The sequence below is a fragment of the Mustelus asterias genome, chromosome 3, assembly GCF_964213995.1.
Source record: "Mustelus asterias chromosome 3, sMusAst1.hap1.1, whole genome shotgun sequence".
NCBI classification, from domain to species: domain Eukaryota; kingdom Metazoa; phylum Chordata; class Chondrichthyes; order Carcharhiniformes; family Triakidae; genus Mustelus; species Mustelus asterias.
In genome coordinates, this window is record NC_135803.1 from 124,788,493 (window position 1) to 124,805,222 (window position 16,730).

Genomic DNA, 16,730 nt, shown 5'->3' on the forward strand with positions numbered 1-16,730 from the left:
GTTGCCTGTTAGTGTTCTTTTTCTTTATTTAATTTTTGAATACCATTCTACTATAATGTTGTCACCATTGTAGAATTATTTTTTTATTTTCAATGTTATTAGTTTCAAAATGAGAAATGAAAAACAAATCTTGACTTTGCTCCCATTTTTTATTGTTGCTGGGTTTAGTTTGGAGTTCTTTCATGATGGGAAAATTCTCCCAAAACTCAATTTTGGTTTAACTACTGAATTCTTATAAGCTTAGGTTTCTAGCAAGGATTTTGCTCATCCCTCTATTAGTATTTAGTTGTTGACAAATCCTAGTCTGTCAGCTGCTCTACGTTTATAGGTTAAATTGAGAAATTGATCTTCTGCATTTTCTTTGTCTTTTGGTTAGTTTTCTCCAATACCTATAACTATAGCTACCATTGATTCTCTTATACAAAGATGGTTCATCTTTATGTAAAATATTTCTCAAAACTCCATGAGAAGAACTTTAAAATATATTTTTGTGCATTTTCATAGCAGTATTTTCATAAGTTCACTAATCAACAAATTTCATACCCCAGTGAATCTGTCACTTCTCAGAGTAAAGCATCTAATTTTGTTTTGATTTTCTCACTCACAGATCTAGCATTAAAAGTTTTGTTAATTGTTTCCTTTCCTGTGATAAATATTGCAGAAGATCAAATTCAGATCAAAAATCATTCAAGCTACTGAATAGCATTAAATCAGTTGGAACGGGTAGTGTAAATAAATTCACTATTGAGTGACATAAGGATTATAAGTAATTGCATCATGTACTGAAAGAGAAAAATAATGTACAATTTAGTATTGAGAAAAATGACAGTAATTCGGGGTTGAGTTTTGAAAACAATTTTCAAATATTGAAGATGTTATGCTGGCTGATCTCCTCCAACTCTCACAATGCTTTGAGAATCCTTGCTGATGATTACACACCTACCTTGATCACTGTTTTTCTGGGCTGTACCTTGTGATCAGTCTCAATTATAACATCAACTTTAATTTATATAATGCCTTTAACGGAATAAAATGTCACGGGGTGATTTACATGGCCACATAAAGACATATTATGGCTGATGATCAAAAATTTGGTTCAAGAGGTAGGGTTGAGGGAGTTCCTTACAGACGGAAAATGAGGTGGAGAGGCGGAGAAGTTTAACAAGGATATTACAATGTTTAGGACTTTGTCAATTGAAGACATAGCCACCAATGGCGGACAGATTAAAACAGAAATGTTCAAGAGGCCAGTATTAGAGGAATGCAGATATTTCAGAGGACTATGAGACTGGAGAAGATTACAGAGATAGGGAGAGGTGAGTGAAGGGATTTGAAAACAAGGGTGAATTTTTAAAAATTGAGGTGCTGTTTGACCAGAAGCCATTGTAGCAAGCAGTGGGGTGAATGGGATTTGATGTGAGTTCGGATACTGTAGCACAGTTTTAGGTGTCACCAAGTTTATTGTGAGTAGAATGTTGGAGGGTGTCCAGGAGTGTGTTAGAATAATCGTCAACAAGTAACAAAGGAGGGTTTCAGCATCAGATCAACTGCGATAGGGGTAGAAATATGTGATGATATGGAGGTGGATGGTGATGGAGTTGATTGTGGAGGGAATAAGGTGGTGGATACAGTTTCAGTTAAGCGGTTTGCTTTGTCCTGGATGGTGTTGAGCTTCTTGAATGTTCTTGGAAATGCACTCATCCAGGCAAGTGGAGAACAATTCATAACACTCCTGACTTTTGCCTTGTGGATTGGCTTTGTAGAAAGGCTTGGCAAGTCAGAAGGTAAATCACACACTGCAGGATGCCCAGCCTCTGACTTGCTCTTGCAGTCACGGTATTTATGTATGTATGTTGGTAGTAAGGGGAGGTGGTTAGACTTTCTTCTGTCTGCTCTGATACCTTCTATTGTGTGTCACCACATTCTGCGAGAGAATGTTATTGATTGGATAACTGTTTGGGTGATGTGCTACCTGAATAGCTGGAAACATATAGAAGTAACAAGAGGTGAGTGTAAGATTAGCAGCATTGATATATATATGTTTGAGGGTGAGGTGAAGTATCTGGACATTTGGCCTGAGTCCAAGTGCCAGTAATGTGCTGGGCGAGTGATTTGGGTCCGATACTTTGGGCAAAATGAAAGGCTGGTGGAGTGATGGGTAAGAGAAGTTATGTGAGATGCATTCACTGATCTTCACCGTTCTCAAGGCTTTGTTACCAGGTCCTCAGATTCTGAAGCTGGAAATTGACCTCCCTAGTCACTTCCCCTCTGGGGATGGTCATTGAGGGCCTTATGCTCCCCCTGCCCTGTGGAATTGGTGTCTCACTTTTGTCGCCTTCCATGCCCAAGGCCTCCAGTGCTGCATCATAGAAATCATAGACACCCTACATCCTTGACCTGTGACCTTTTGTCTGCCCTGAGTTTCCATTTTGTTTACAACAGCAATGGTTTTAAAGGCCTCTTGTAATTCAGTGTTGTTTTCCTTTTAGAGGGACAACCTACCTTTTAAGAATGGGAGACCATATTTGCACCAGATATGTAGCACATGCTGCTTAGTTCTTTGCTGAGTGCAGAGGCAGGCAACAGCATTTAAACATATGACCAAGTGTCACCAATCAGATAAATATTGTGGCAGCACAACATGCTGCTTATCTTTACCTCAATAAGCATGGGCAGGTCACAAATCCTTTAGATGCCCACCATACCCTAAAAACAACATAGACCAAATTTTAGCTCTATGACTATATCCAGGCTATTGATTCTGGGTTTAATCTTCTTCCTATTTCATTGTGTTGTCTGGCAATCACCGCGGTCCACACATTACAATATTCTTTGCTCCTGAGGGGACTGTCCAATAATAAAGTTGGAGTTTATTAAGTGCAATTCTGTGTGCAGAGCTGCAGGCAGTCACACAAAGAAATTTATTTTCCCACCGTTTCTGCGCTGAAGATGCTGTTTTTGTCAGCTGTGTAGTTCAAATATTTTCAGAAGCCTGTAGTATTTGTGCATGAGGAAACATTTGAAGCTGAAATTTTTATGGAGTTCTTCGCCTCATTTTTCCCTATACGGTAGATTGTGGGGGTAAGTATCTGCTTTCGGTGCAATTAGGAAATGGACACAAATTTCACTTGAAGTTGCATTGGTTAGTTTATATTGAAAGTTGCTGATAAAGTGCATTTGCATAGTCACAAATGTAAAAACTTCCATTAACCAGTGAAGTCAGCCTATGTAATAGAATATAACTTATGTTTCTTTTCTTTCAAAAATATTTGATATATGTGAAAGTGGTATCCCAGTGCGGTTTTAATAGTACAACTGAAAGTGAGTTTTTTTACAATAAAAAAAGCATTTGCAGTAACTGTCTGGTCCTCCACTTATAAACAACCTGACTTTAAATGAATGAAAATCACTTAAAAACCTATACCAAACCATTTCTAAGTTCATTGGTACACAGTAGCCAGTTTCTTAATAAATTAACTGTTTCTGTTTGTAAAAATATTTTCAGTGTGTCTACTTGTGTTTGTTTGCCTAAGAAAAGAAGCTCAATATGGTGATGCTACTGGAAAGACAAAACAGCAGAAACTTGCCATCCTCATTATTTCAATCTTGACGTGGCACGGTGACACGGTGGTTAACACTGCTGCCTCACAGTGCCAGGGATCCGGGTTCAATTCCAGCCTCGGGTGACTGCATGGGTTTCCTCCAGGTGCTCCAGCTTCCTCCCACAGTCCAAAGATGTGCAGGTTAGATCGATTGGCCGTGCTAAATTGCCCCTGAGTGTTAGAGAGATTAGCAGGGTAAATATGTGCGGTTATGGGGATAGGGTGGGATTGTTGTTGGTGCAAGCTTGATGGACCAAATGGTCTCTTCTGCACCGTAGGGATTCTATGATTCTATGGTGTGGGCACTTCTGCGAATAGCGTTAACTTTGAGTGAAATTGTTTTTAAACTACCATTAAAGATAGCCGAAATTTGATTTCATAGAATCCCTACAGTGCAGAAGGAGGCCATTCAGCCCATCAATTCACATGGACAACAATCCCACCCAGGCCTTATCCCCATAACCCCATATATTTATCCTGCTAATCCCCCTGATACTCAGGGGCAATTTTTCTTTTCGCATGGGCAATGCACCTAACCTGCATACCTTTGGACTGTGGGAGGAAACTGGAGCACCCAGAGGAAACCCACACAGAAAAGGGAGAATGTGCAAACTCCACATAGACAGTGACCCAAGGCCGAGATTGAACCTGGGTCCCTGGTGCTGTGAAGCAACAGTGTTAACCACTGTGCCACTGTGTTGCCCTGAATATGACATAACAGTGTTCGGCACTATACTGGCCAATTGTCTCTGGATCACACTGACAAAACCCCAGCAAAACCTGTGCAAACTCTACCCCTGATGTTTTAAAAGGACTGACACAGCTGGGATCAGAATCACAAAATTCAGATTGAATTACTCTATTTCAGAAACCTGCAATCCTTTTCTGTTTGATAACTCTTTCATGGACATAATAATTAAGTTTGGAAGTGTTTGTTTACAAAAACGAATTTGAATACAAGTACAGTGTAGTATAGTACCAGTATTGGGATTAGATGAGGCCTTGTGCTGTGCCATGTGACATATGTTTGACCTGAAATGATATAATGAATTAGAATGGCAATTAAAGTGTCCTTTGCCACCTTATTCCAAGTGATTGACGGATGTTTTGTCCTGAGCTTGTAAATATTCCCCGGTGCTAAATCACACTTACTCTAGTTCCAAATACATGTCTAATGGTCTGTGACAGTTAAAATATACATTTGGTTGTAATTGCCAGCTGAACAGTATGCAAAGTGTCACATCAAAAGACTGATGCCAGTCACTTAGTTCAGTAAAATGGGGCTGACATCGGGCCACATGCTACTATGTTCTTCTCTGGATTGAGAATAAAATTGTGATGAAAAATAATTTCATGCAGTCATTGAGATTATGTTGGAGATTGTACTGTTGCTTCTGATCTACACATCTGTCCTCGACCTGACAAATCTAATATTTGTCTGTTTACTGCCCAATATAGTGGATATTTTGGGATGACCTCCAATCCTCTTGAAGGACAGGGAATTTTTGCAGGTTATTATAACTTTTTCTCTGGCTGTATTTGTTAGTATGTCCTCAAAGCTCAGCATATTTAGGCATATTGTTCAGCAAGAATAATATCATGCAGATAACCATATCATACAGCTTTGTCTTCCTTCTCACTGAATGTATCTTCAGAGGAAGGGACGATGTGGGATGCAATACAATACTGTATTATCAATGTTCTATTGTGTGCAATAAAGAAAACCATTCCACATATCATCATTTTCATCTATCTGTCTAGGCTACTTTGCAATGCTAATTTTCAGTTTTGCATTAGAATACACAAAAATAATCAGCAGATATTCATGAAGAACAATTTATATTATAGTGTCAGGGACCATTAATCATTTTTATTCAACATTTACTTCTGGAAAATTCTGTTTCCAAAAACCACAGATATTGCTAAGGAGAAGTCTTTGAAATAATGTTTCAGATTAATATTTTACTTCCGTTTGAATAACACAAACCAAATTCAAAGGAAAAAGCTATGAACGTAACCTTGTCTGCATAAATTAGCATATCTGAGTGTGGCATATCACGTGTGTTGGTGACCCAGTGCCATATAACATTCTCTTTTAAATTGTATCCCAATCAGCCATGCAGTCTTACAGGGAATGAGCATGTTTTATGTTAGTGAGTACTTTCTCAGGGGACTGAGCAAGGACACTTCAGATATCGTATTTTTCTCCGACCTATTTTATTTTAATTCAGATGCCAAAGTCTTCGAAAAATGGACTACTGAAAAATCTTAAGGGAGCAAAAAAGTTATCAAAGAAATCAGCTCACAAGGTTTCTAGGTTAAAATTACCTGCATTATTCTTAGCAACTGTTTTAGGTAAGCTTTGCAGAGACCTGAAATCGAGAATCTGTCTTATTCTGCTTGAAAGGATTCATTAACACTGCGCATTGGGAAGTTGTCCAGGAAGATAATAGGCTGTATACCACATAAGTTAGAGTTGAACTTCTGTTTTCCTGTGTGCTTATATAAAATGCTCATTTCTTTAGAACTTAGTTGAATAGAATGCTGGTGTATATCTGAGGCAGAACAATGTGCAGCAGACAATGATTCACCCAAAGAAATGGTAGATAAATTCCAACAGTTTTGTAACAGTTGAAAAGACCCATGCTTGAGTGCAAATTAGTTTTTGCAGTTTACTACATGAGTGACAGATATCTTGTAATACATAAGCAATGATACTGTGTTTTTTAAATCTATTTTAAGGGTTTGCATTGAAGGTGTGGACTGTTAGCAATGGCTCCCATTAGCTATTTTTATTTTTCCTGCTATTGAATTGCCAGTTACATATACAGAAAATAAATCTAGCATTGTCATCCACTGATACACAGTTATTCCACACAAGTCTATTCTCTGCCATTTAAAATCTATTAGCTATTGACACATTAAATTTTCCTCATCCTAATTTCCAATCTAGTCCACATCCATACATATATTAGGAACAATAGATTCTTCTACTGATCATAATACTTCAGTCTCTCAAATATGAATTTACTGTGTATTCATAGTGTTGTGTCCTGGAAAGCAATAACTCAGATGTAATGGTAAATATGTTTCAAGCAGACTATTTTAGCCCAATATCAGATTGATTAGTGCTTAGATCTGTTTACTGCAGAAGAATAATCCATCATTTGCAATCTTGTAACAGAAGGGACAGTAGAAATGCCATCGTTAATTGTCCCCTAGAGGGGAAGAAATTGTATTTACATTTGAACATAAAAGGAAATTTTAAACAAAATGAGTAAACTACTTATTTCTGACAACACTAACTCTGAATATAAAGATAAGACAGATTCCACAGAATGTCACAAAGAATCCCAACAACCCTTCTGAATAATTTGAAGTAACCCTTTAGTGAAGTCTAAAGCAATTCATAAGATACTCTGTAAATCAATACAAAATGATTGAAGTATGGTCAAGTGTAAAGAACGACAGAACAAATTCAGTTTCAATTAATTCTGGAAGAAGTTAGTTGACATTCTGAAATTCTTTTCTGCAGATTTGTTTATCCTTCTGATGCCAACTGTGGTTGAAATAAATTATATTGTCATTTACTATTGTTTAGCAGTCACGAGTGAACAATTGTGTAACAATTTGCCTAAGAACATGGAAGGATTTCGCAAAGGTGGATTGGGACATTGGATTCAGGCTCCTGAAATTTATTCAAAGTGAATTGCCTCAAAAACATACTGTGAGTTCAGATAATCAGAATGCAGCTCCTTTTCGCACTGAAAAACTGGACATCGTAGATGGCAACCTGCCAGATCACCTAGGAAACTGATAGCTCAAGCTCAAAATGCCCATTAGACTTTCATCTAAGGGGTTTCCATGGATAGATGATCCATCTCTGTAACTGTGGAACTAGATGCTTTGGACAGATAACATCCTAGATCATCAGGGAAATGTCTGACTTAGGCAGGTGGCCACTAAATCACAACAGAAACGAATGCTGTTAATACACAAGTATCAAACCATCACAGAATTCGGACAAACAAAATTTGGATTAAAGTTTTGGCTCTTTCTAGCTTTGGCACAAATATCATTGTATACAAACTTACTAACAAGATGCCCAATTGCATAAAGTAGGAAACAATATTTTTCATATGCAATATCATTATCTTAAAGATAGTCACAGCATAATTCATCATCCAAACATGAGGCAAAATTCAGATGTTTGTGAATAAATTAAAAATAACACAATTTGGCATCATGTGGATTTCAAAATGATTTGGCACTTATTCCTCTAATCTATTGTGAATGACAAATGGTCATAATGATTGAATGTATGCTTTACAGCCTTGGTTTCCGTGTATATTTTATGTATATATTTAAATCTCCTCATGTGTCTCATTTACTTAATGTACAAATATCAGGGGTAATTTCCTTTTTAATCCCTTTGATGGAAATTTAGAAAGAATGTATTGCTCATACTCATTGCAGAACCCACCTGATTTTCATTCCATTGGTGTTCTGCTCTGCCAGACTACCACCCAGATGAGCTTGTCGTGATTTGTACCCATGGGCATCTTAACCTCTTTGCTCCTCTACAATCCTAGGCCGGAATTCTCTGGTCTCGCATGCCTGCTTCTACTGCCAGTGAGAATGGGGAATTTGGTGCTCAGCCAAATCTATATTTACTGCATCGGGTCCAGAGAATCTGGGTTGCAGGTGAGGTCGAAGAATTCTGGCCCTAATCTCTCACCATCTAAAAAAATCAGATCCAAAGTGGATGACATCACATCGAGCTCCATCTGCCATAATTTTGCCGAGTAGTTTAGTCTATCTGTGCTACTTTGCAGCTTTCTGCACCCACCCACATCTTCCTGTGCTACCTGTAAACTTGGATATGCAACACCATATTGTTTCATCCAAATCATTATATGGCAAAAAAATGAGGCTCTAGTATAGATCCTTGGAGAATATCGCTTCTCACATCTTACTTTCTGTCTTCTGCCTCCCAAGCAATTACTTACTCATGTCAAATGTTTACCTCCAATTCTCTATGGAAGTCCTTAGACACTCTCCCATTATTCTTGCCATGAATGCTTTAAACTATTTAACTAGATCAGACAGATATGACCTACTCTTCACAAATCTATGCATTCTTATTGGGATTTAGTCACTTTACCCCAAATGATAGCTCCCAGTAATTTCCCATAGGCGTGTACTTACTGTTTTCCCCCTATACCTCTCTGCTTCTCTCTACCTTGCTTTCCTCCTTTAACAAGCTCCTTAAAATCTACCACTTTGACCAAACTTTTGACCATCCAACCTAGTATCTCCCTATGTGGCTCAGTGTCATACTTTGCTTTATATTACTCTTGTGAAGTTCATTGAGATGTTTCACTGTGTTAAATGTGCAATATCAGTAGTTGTTCCTGAACATGAGCTTAGTACTTTGTGAAACTGAAATTTCTCACAAGCAGTTGCACATTTGTATCTTTTAGTATCGTTGAAATGTTCATGGTAAGTTCTGTATATTTTATGTAGGTGATTGTTATTTATATTTTGGTCATTCTTTCCTAATACATTGCAAGACTTTTGCGTTGTAAAGTATCATTTTGTGTAGTGCAGGAATGCCAAAATCTTTAACCCAGATAGACATTTTTCCCCCAAGTAGTGTGTGCCTCTTGTAATTTATTTGCTATTTAGGCAAGAACTATGTGACAATACTTCAGTTTATTTTGAAAATAATTTATACAATAGTTCTCGGTCAGTAATGGTCCTACAAATCGACCCCTTTTCTATGACCCTTTCTGCCAGTTTTTTTTAGTCTAAGGTTTGAACTGAGTCATCATGTTTCTATTGTGAAGGATGATTATATGCAATATATTCTAATCTAGTTCTACATTGAATGTTTAACCTTTATGAAAAATGTAATCACGATGCATTTTAAACAGAAAAATAATGAGGCATGTCAATTGTGCAGATGAAGTAAATGGAGTGTGGAGTGGGACGCAAAACTGTCTTCTTTAGACCTTGAAACAGAACACAACACGTTGAGTGAATAAAAATAATGCATATGAATATATTTAAATATTTTCAGCATCTTACAAAAGGATGGGTGCCAGTGCTTGTCCATGAATTATTTGCGGACAGTTCTGATGTTAAGTTGAAGTCTTGGGTGATTGCTTTGTGACTTTGGATCTCTTTCAAACATTTCAGCAAAATATAGCTGTCACTAGACAGTGCTAATTTTGGTGCTCCTAACTACTATCACAGACCATCTTCCTTCCTGACAGAAACAGTGATTATAACAGTTATTACACTTTAACAATAAGATATTTAAAGACCAGCACATATATGCTTGGATGCTATTTGGTGCAATTGTGGCACTCCCCTTGAATCCAATTGAATTTTTAAATTTACAAGAAATCTCCCATTTTCAAAAAACATCTTTTGGAACTTTATATTGCTTGGGAATTTCAAAAGTTCTGATTTGCAGTGCAGTTGTTCAAATACAGGGGCATATAAGTATCCATCTTGAAAATAGTCAAATTCTTTGACATCTGTAAGTGGCAAAATAATGGTATTAATGATTAGAAACAAATGAAGATTACCTACCTGATAACCTGGTGAGCCTAACATCTGTAGTGGGTGAGTTGTTCGAAGATATTCTGAGAGACAGGATCTACAGGCATTTAGAGAGACAAGAACTGATTAGGAACGGTCAGCATGGCTTTGTGAGTGGAAAATCATGTCTCACGAATTTGATTGTGTTTTTTGAAGGGGTAACTAAGAAGGTAGATGAGGGCAGTGCAGTCGATGTTGTCTGCATAGACTTTAGCAAGGCTTTTGACAAGGTACCGCTTGGTAAATTGTTGTATAAGGTTAAATCTCACAGGGTCCAGGTTGAGGTAGCCAATTGGGTACACAACTGGCTTGATGACAGAAAATGGAGAGTGGTTGTAGAGGGTTGTTTTCAAACTGGAGGCCTGTGACCAGCGGTGTGCCTCAAGGATCAGTACTCGGTCCACTGTTATTTGTCATTTATATTAATGATTTGGATGAGAATTTAGGAGGCATAGTTAGTAAGTTTGCAGATGACACCAAGGTTGGTGGCAGAGTGGACAGTGAAGAAGGTTATCGAGGATTGCAACAGAATCTTGATCAATAGGGCCAGTGGACTGATGAATGGCAGATGGAGTTTAATTTAGATAAATGCGAGGTGATGTATTTTGGGGCATCAAACCAGGGCAAGACTTACCCAGTTAATGGTAGGGTGTTGGGGAGAGTTCTGGAACAGAGATCTAGGGGTACAGATTCATAGTTCCTTGAAAGTGGAGTCACAGGTGGACAGTGAAGAAGGCATTCGGCATGCTTGGTTTCATTCATCAGAACATTGAATACAGGAGTTGGGACGTCTTGTTGAAGTTGTACAAGAGATTGGTAAGGCCGCGCTTGGAATACTGTGTGCAATTCTGGTCACTTGATTATATGAAGGATGTTATTAAACTAGAAAGAGTGCAGAAAAGATTTACAGGATGCTACCAGGACTTGATGGTTTGAGTTATAAGGAGAGGCTGGGTAGACTCTGACTTTTTCCTTGGAGCTTTGGAGGCTTTGGGGTGATCTTATAGAGGTCTATAAATGAAAGAGGAGCATAGATAAGGCAGATAGTCAACATCTTTTCCCAAAGGTAGGGGAGTGTAAAACTAGAGGGCGTAGGTTTAAGGTGAGAGGGGAGAGATACAAAAGATTCCAGAGGGACAATAGTTTCACATAGAGGGTGGTGAGTGTCTGGAACGAGCTGCTAGAAGTAGTAGTAGAGGCGGGTACAACTTTGTCTTTTAAAAGATAATATCTATATGAAAAAGATCCAGAAAACGACAAGAGGTTGTTTTCAAGCTCAAAACAGTAGATACCCTTGTCAAATCCTGGTGGTGGGTACAAGGTGGAGAAAAATTAAAAATATGTATTTGTTAAGGCAAACAATGTCAAGCCAACCCAGGAAATATGTTTCGCAGATTGACCCAAGGAACTTTGTTAGGTTCATAATGTTTGAAATCACCTGTATTACTTTGGTTTAGAAATAGCATGCAAGTTTCGTCAAATTTACAGATGATATGAAGCTGATCAAGAGAGGCAATACAGAGTCAGATGACAGAACTACAGAAGTGAGAGGATCAAATTTGCAAGTGGACTTGCAATATAGACTTAAGTGTATAACGTTGTAGATTGCAGGAAAGAAATGGAGGACATCCAAATCACTGCTTTACATTGAGTATTGCCGAAAAAATAATTTTATCAAAGCTTTTTATTTTGCACGCATCAGGACAATCACATGAATACCAATATCAAGGGAAACAACAACTTTGTACTGTATGAGAAGAGAATGCTGACTGGTTGACAAGTGGACTCGGATTGGTCAGGCCATTGCCATGAAGAATGTACCAGCTGATGATGCCAGATAGGAGCTGGAACCATTTTATCAGCCCAGCAATTGTCCATTTTGTAAAACAGACAAAAAATAATTTTATAAAGTAGCCAGGCTGATGGAGATATAGAAATATTTTCCATGTATCCTGATTGGGACAGTACACTTATCAATCAACCAAAGGCTAATCAATCAATGAAAGACTTAACAATCAACTTATTCAATGAACTAAAACTTATCAACTAATTAACAAAAGGAAACAAAGGTAAAGTATACTTAATGAACAAACTCTTGACACTTGACATCTTTGAATGGATGACCAATTCAGAAGAAATGGTAAACTCCCTCAACCCTTCACACCAACAGGAATTTGCTTCTTTCTTCAGAAGGAAACTGCACTATCTGGGCTGCACACTGACAGCAACCCTGGGGCCAGTGCTACACTCATGATCCCCGCACTGACAGGGACACCTCTATGACCCTGAAGATCTGTCAATCAAACTGTTTTCCCGACTCAGTGTACACAACAAAATGGTTCCCAAAGCCCTTTTGTATATCTAAAAATGGTGTCACCCCACTTTAGCCCATTGTTGTTAATGGCTAATTGGTCAATGTTTTAAGGATTAATTTCATTGGTTCTGGCTAGTTATGCACCTTGCCTTAAACATAAGACAATGGATTATTTTAAGATATATGCTTTATCTTTATACCACACAAGTGTCCCATTCATTAGACCAGGACTGAGCCAGTCAAGCTTGGTGTGTTCTTCTAGGGATCAATATCAATAGTTCATATTCCTTTCTCACAGCATCTGACACAGCTCTTTAAATTTCTACTTTAAATCCTAACATGGGGATATTGGTACAAAATGTAATCTGACTCTTATTAACTATTTGATTATTAACTAATCTTCCTTCAATTACAGGGTAGTTGAGGTACTTCCTTCTAATACAGTCATCAGTGGCTAGTTGATGACTACTTCACAGAATATATTAGATTAGCTTTTTATAACTCTGGCTAGACTGAAGGAACCAAAAGGTGCAATTACATAGCTCATTGTAGTCTATAGACTGCCAACTAATGGGAGTGATTTAGAGGAACAAATCTACAGGGAAATTACAGACACAAAAACATTAGAGTGGTTATAATGGGGGACTTTAGTTACCCAAATATAAACTGGGACAGTGGTAGTGTAAAGGCGGAGAGGGGTAAAAGTTCCTAAAGTATGTCCAGGAAATTTTCTACAGCAGTATGTGCCTGGTCCAACAAGAAAGGATGCACTGTTGAACTTGGTTCTTGGAAAAGAGGTCATCCAAGGAGATCAAGTGTCAATGGGGGAACATTTAGGAGACAGTGAATATGTTTTGTAAGGTTTAGGATGGTGGTAGAAAAGAACAATGGGCAATCTATATTTACAATTATTAACTTGGGGAGAGCTGATTTCAATCAGGCAAGAGCGGAGTTGGGCCAGTTAGACTGGAAAGAAAGGTTGGCAGCAAAAACTGCAGCTGAACAATAGGCTACTTTCGAAACAAGTCAAGGTATATTCCTTCAAAAGGCATAGGGAGGGAAAACAAAGCCAGAGCTCTCTGGATCAGGAAGCAGAAGAAAAAGTGTGCTTATGATAGGTGTCAGGTAGAAAATACAATTGCGAACCAAGAGGAATACAGGAAGTTTGGGGGGGGGGGTTTAAAAAGCATGTTGGGGAAATGAGGAGGGATTCTGAGAAAAGACTGGCACCCAACATAAAGAGGAATCCCAAGGTCTTCTATCGGCATATAAATAGTAAAAGGGTGATAAAAGGAGGAGTAGGGCCGACTAGGGACCTAAAAGGGAATTTACACAGGGAGGCAGGGAGCATGGCTGAGGTATTGCATGAATTATTTGCATTTGTCTTTACGAAGGAGGTAGGTGTTGCCCAGACCATGGTAACAGAGGAAGAAACTCTTACACTAGAAGGATTCAAAATTGATGAGGAAATTTGGATAGACTGTTGATATTTAAAGCTGACAAGACACCGGGACCAGACACGATGCATCCAAGAATATTGAAAGAAGTGAGAGTGGAAATTGCAGGGCCACAGGTCATAATCTTTCAGTCTTCCCCAGACTCTGAGGCGGCGCCAGAGATTTAGAAAATTGCAAACATTACACCCTTGTTTAAAAAAGTTTGTAAGGACAAGCCCATCAATTACAGACCTGTCAGTTAACTTCAGTGGTGGAGAAGCTTCTTGGAACAATTATTTGTGATAGAATTTATAGTCAGATGGAAAAAATGTGGATTGATTCAGAAGAGCCAGCATAAAAAGGATATAAAGGGGAAACCGTGTTTAACAAACTTGCTGGAATTTTTTGAAGAGGTAACAGAAAGGAACAATGAGGGTAATGCTGCTGATGTGGTGTACATGGACTTCTAAAAAGCATTTGATACATTTCCACACAATAGATTTGTGAAAAAGTTACAGCTCATAGAATAGAAGGGAGAGCAGCAATGTGGATACAAAATTGTCTAAGTAATAGGAAACAGAGGAATGGTCAGTGGATATTTTTCAGGCTGAATGGAGGTTTGTAGTGGAGTACCCCAGAGGTTTGGTATTGGGAACCTTGATTTTCCTGATATATATTAATGATCTAGATCTTGATTTGCAGGGGACAATTTCAAAGTTTGCGGATGTTCCAAAACTTGAATCATTGTAAACTGAGGAGGACAGTGTCAAACTTCAAAAGGATAGAGACATGTTGATGGAGTGGACAGGTAGGCAACAGATGAATTTCAATGTGGTTAAGTATGAGGTGATGCATTTTTGTAGGAAGAACACAAACAATATAAAATAAGGGGTACAATTCTTAAGGGAGTGCAGGAGCACAGGGACCTGCGGGTATGTGTGTGGCCAAACAGGTCACCTAAGATGGCGATTTACAAAACACTCTGGGACAGTTGGCCAAATATAGAAACAGACAGGCAGCAGCCTTAAATGACAGAGATAAACAGGCTCCAGCTCCAGACTACAGAAAACACAGGAACTCGGCCATCCTGAAGATAATGGACACTCTCTGGTCAAACATACTTGTTTACCAGATAAAGGAGTGCCTTAACCCCTTATTAAGGAGGGAGGTATGTGACCTACATGCCTCCAGCACCTACAGGCATGGTAATTGGGTAAACACAGTAAGACGTTTAACAACACCAGGTTAAAGTCCAACAGGTTTATTTGGTAGCAAAAGCCACACAAGCTTTCGGAGCTCCAAGCCCCTTCTTCAGGTGAGTGGGAATTCTGTTCACAAACAGGGCATATAAAGACACAGACTCAATTTACATGAATAATGGTTGGAATGCAAATACTTACAACTAATCAAGTCTTTAAGAAACAAACAACGTGAGTGGAGAGAGCATCAAGACAGGCTAAAAAGATGTGTATTGTCTCCAGGCAAGACAGCTGCAGGTCTGCAGGTCCAGGCAAGCTGTGGGGGTTACAAATAGTGTGACATGAACCCAATATCTCGGTTGAGGCCGTCCTCGTGTGTGCGGAACTTGGCTATCAGTTTCTGCTCGTGTGTCGCGAAGGCCGCCTTGGAGAACGCTTACCCGAATATCAGAGGCCGAATGCCCGTGACCGCTGAAGTGCTCCCCAACAGGAAGAGAACAGTCTTGCCTGGTGATTGTCGAGTGGTGTTCATTCATCTGTTGTCGCAGCGTCTGCATAGTTTCCCCAATGTACCATGCCTCGGGACTTGGGAATTGGGTAAACACCCAGAGATCGGTGTGGCAACACCTGATTGGACTCTGATCAATTGATTGGTAATAATCAAGAGACCTCCCAAAGGGCGCAAAACCGATGATGGATAAAAGGTGCTGCACAACGGAAGGAACTCACTCTCTCTCACGAACGACACGACCACAAGGACGAGGAAGAGACAAGAACAGAACAATGGTGACCACCACCAGAAACTGCCACCATGAGGAGAGCCACCACACCAACGACGGAAGGAAGGCCTGAGCCAGAGCATCAGACCAGACCAAAGGACAAGACTACACCAGGGACGACAGAAACCAACACACGGATAAAGGCCAATATCTGCCTGGGTACTTGCCATGCAAAAGTTAAGTCAAGGTCTAGTATTGAACTTGAACTTTAGTATTTTGTAAATAACTTATATTGATAGTGTGGTTGATCAACATTAATTGCATGTCTGAATAAATATTACTGTGTTAACAAGAAGTCGACTCACAGTTACTTCTCCACCGTATGAGGGTTAAAATATACTGTGTGGCAGGCACAACGATGTGCATAGTTGTTGAAGATAGCAGGACAGGTGGAGAGAACAGTTCATAAAGTATACAGTATCTTGGGCTTGATTAATAGGGGCATAGTGTATAAAAGCAAGGATGTTATGCTGAACTCAAAAAGTCACTAGTTAGGCCTCAGCTGGAATGTTGTGTACAGTTTAGGCACCACACTATAGGAGGGATGTGAACACATTGGAGAGAGTGCCAAAGAGGTTTGCAAGAATGATTCCAGGGATGAGAAGCTTTAGTTATGAGAATAGATTGGAGAGGTTGTGATTGTTCTCCTCGGAGAGAAGAAGCCTCCAGTGAGAATTGATAGAGTTGTTCAAAATCATGAGGGGGCTGGACAGAGTAGACATGGAGAAAGTGTTCCCATTTGTAAAAGGATCAAGAATGAAGGGGCACAGATTTAAAGTGATTTGCAAAAG

At 39.0% G+C, this 16,730-nt stretch overlaps 1 protein-coding gene and 1 long non-coding RNA gene across 10 annotated transcripts in view; one reads left to right on the forward strand and one right to left on the reverse strand.

The window, feature by feature from the left end:
• The window catches only part of fhit (fragile histidine triad diadenosine triphosphatase), a 1,076,873-nt gene that overhangs the window by 244,407 nt on the left and 815,736 nt on the right, over nucleotides 1-16,730 (forward strand). The window contains exon 1 of one of the 9 annotated variants that reach the window (XM_078209539.1): nucleotides 14,664-14,769. The exons of the other annotated variants lie outside the window; for them this stretch is intronic. The gene's annotated coding sequence lies outside the window, so the exon portion shown is untranslated. Of the gene's footprint in view, nucleotides 1-14,663; nucleotides 14,770-16,730 lie in introns of those variants that run through there. 9 annotated transcript variants of the gene reach the window in all.
• The window catches only part of LOC144491560 (uncharacterized), a 40,319-nt gene that overhangs the window by 20,063 nt on the left and 3,526 nt on the right, over nucleotides 1-16,730 (reverse strand). The window contains exon 2 of the long non-coding RNA XR_013497467.1: nucleotides 10,203-10,269. This is a non-coding gene — a long non-coding RNA (uncharacterized LOC144491560). The remainder of the gene's footprint in view (nucleotides 1-10,202; nucleotides 10,270-16,730) is intronic.